Here is a 3,083-nt window from a genome sequence, read left to right as displayed (position 1 = left end):
TTAGTAGAGACGGGGTCTCGCTCTTGCTCAGGCTGGTTTCGAACTCCTGAGCTCAAACAATCCGCCCGCCTCGGCCTCCCAGAGATCTAGGATTACAGGCGTGAGCCACTGCGCCCAGCAATAAACGTCGATCTTTAAAAAATTCTGTATATAATCTTCTGAAATTTAGGAAATTGGGGTAATTTTAGAAAGAACTAAGAAGTCAATAAATAAGTTAAATGATTCCTCTTTTATTCACATATAATAAAAAATAATTTTGTGGACAAGGATGAATTCATCCTTATTTTTTGATAGGTTATCTTATAAAATATTTATGCTAGGTACTTTGGATATAATTCAAAAGCATATTTTCAATCATTTTTTTATTCACTAGAAAAAACCTGAACAAAAATCAAGACTATTTGCTAGATGATGTAAATAAAAGAATACAGTTTTACATATAAACATGATGAATCAGTAACTCCAACGATTTCAACTGGCTACAATTTATTCCTGGTATTATTTTTTAAAAAGAGCTTTTTATTATGATTTCAAATACTTCATTTGATTATCCTATATACTATACTCTCAACTTTATTATTGTAACAGTTTAAGTGAACTATACTACGACCTGTTTCAACAAAGCTTTTAGTAAATACACACACACAGACACCACCACCCACCCCCGACCAAACAGGTAAAACATAAACCATCAAAAAATTACACACACAGTGCTAGCCTACTAATATTTCTGCATTAAAAAAAAATACTCCCTCCTCCCACAAACAAAAAGGTCAACTCCCTGACTCTCAAAAGACAATCTGCCCTGAGATAAAACAAAAAATAGCAGGGCCCAAAGAAACGTAACCTTAATAAATTCAAATTCAGAATTGCTAGACTTGTAGTTATTTACTTGTTTTAAACTAAAAAATAAAAAAAAGCCCAAATTAGAATTCAAATAGTTTTTTTTGCAGATCATTATCTTTATGATTCATATTTTATTTTCTATTCCTAGTAACTAATAAAATGCAAAGCATCTACTAGCAATTCTATATATGTTCACTCATAATTGCATTACTGAATCTAATTTTGGGTAAACACAAAAAAAGCTCAAATACAAAAAAATCTTGTTTTTCTTTTATTACTGTAAGTGGCGTTAAAAATCAAGGTGTTTGGGAGGCCGAGGCGGGCAGATTGTTTGAGCTCAGGAATTCGAAACCAGCCTGAACAAGAGCGAGACCCCGTCTCTACTAAAAATAGAAAGACATTAATCGGACAACTACAAATATACAGAAAAAAGTAGCCGGGCATGGTGGTGCATGCCTGTAGTCACAGCTACTTGGGAGGCTGAGGCAGAAGGATACCTCGAGCCCAGGAGTTTGAGGTTGCTGTGAGCTAGGCTGACGCCACGGCACTCTAGCCGGGGCAAAAGAGTGAGACTCTGTCTCAAAAAAAAAAAAAAAAATCAAGGTCTTGTGTATACATATTAAAAAAATGTAAGGCCTGCATTTTCTACATATTCTACATGTCACAGAACAAAAAACATATATTCTGGCTGTAAAATTATAGTAAAATTTAAGCAGCCAGAGCACACAGGGAAAGTATGCCCAAATGCATGCTCATGCCTACACATGCACGCAAGTGAAAAGACTAAAAGCACATTTACATGCTCCATAAGTATATATTCAGGTATCTGTCTCTTCCCACATGTAACACAAATGGATGCTGGAAGTTCTACTCTTCTTTGCGGCAACAAGATGTAATTTGATGGGATAGGAATTCCTATTTACTGAGAAATGAACAAAAAACTTATTTACAAAGCAGTTTTTTGGTTTTGTTTTTAAAAATCTGGATCCTTAAATGATATCTACATTTTAGTTTAAATGATAGGGTAGGTATATACACCACCCAAAGATTGAGATAGTCTAGATGCTCAAAGATGATAAAGAAAACCAATGAATGAAAAATACTTTAATATTATCTTGATTGGTCATTTATAACACACATGTTATGTGCACTCTAAATCAAATATTAAAATTTATCACGGAAAATACCAAAACCACGGCTGTTTACACAATTCAACAAAGTACATGGAAATCTAAGTCCTAAAGATAGCCTCTATTATCTTTCATGACTATTTATACTAATTTTTTCCTGAAGATCTTAAGCTAGTCATCATCTTTTAAGGCTATGTTACTTTGCAAAAATAAATACATTTACAGTAATAGTAATGGAAATTTTAATACTATACTAGATTAATTCTAGTATAGAAGCCTATCTTCTTTAATAAAGATAAATTAAAAATGCAACAATTTTTTATTTTTGGTAAAATTGAACCTTATCTTTCTTTAAAACTTTCAGACTGACTTTTCAGTTAGCACTGACATTCAACATTATAAACATTATAAATATATAATCTAATCCTCATAATTCTAATTATGCCCACTTGGCAGTTAATGAAATGATGCTTTCAGCTGATTAACTTATCCAGAGCTAAATGGCTAGCTCTAATGGTCTCCAAAATCTACAGTTTCTGCTCATGGCTTAAATCATATAAGAAATCATTTCCATTTCAAATAAAAAAGATTTAAATGAATAAACAGAAAAACAGAAATGTGTTCTGAGATGAAATGTCAAATTAAGACAGTAACTACATTAAAAATATTTTTCTAAAGGCAGTGTTAGTAACATATTAAAGTAAATATAGCAGGGCAGAAAAATGCAGGTAATATAACTATTACCAGAGAGCAAATTTGGCAGATATTAAAAAAACATACTTAAATTATAATTGAGACAAAAACAAATACTCTATGGACTTACAGGTGAAATTACAACACAGGGTAAACAAACTATATTCCAGTAATGGACTCTTCATAATATTAGTTTTTAATTAAAATTTTGTTAAATTGTAAATGAAATCATTCCAAGTATACTTTATTACCTTTATAACAATATTTTTATTTCTAGAAATGAAAATTTTATAACTTCGCAATGTATCAGTGTAGGATTATTGAAGTCTTAAATTTGTAAATAAATTTCTTATAAGCTTCTATATCATAACTATTGATTTTTTTTTTTTTTTTTTTGAGACAGAGTCTCACTTT

At 31.2% G+C, this 3,083-nt stretch overlaps 1 protein-coding gene across 2 annotated transcripts in view; it reads right to left on the bottom strand.

The window, feature by feature from the left end:
- USP15 (ubiquitin specific peptidase 15) overlaps nt 1-3,083 on the bottom strand; it is a 154,743-nt gene that overhangs the window by 56,614 nt on the left and 95,046 nt on the right. The gene's annotated exons all lie outside the window — the stretch shown is intronic.

This window comes from Propithecus coquereli, unplaced genomic scaffold, assembly GCF_000956105.1.
Source record: "Propithecus coquereli isolate 6110/MARCELLA unplaced genomic scaffold, Pcoq_1.0 Scaffold72, whole genome shotgun sequence".
Classification (NCBI taxonomy): Eukaryota; Metazoa; Chordata; class Mammalia; order Primates; family Indriidae; genus Propithecus; species Propithecus coquereli.
This window is presented reverse-complemented; position numbering and strand designations above follow the sequence as displayed.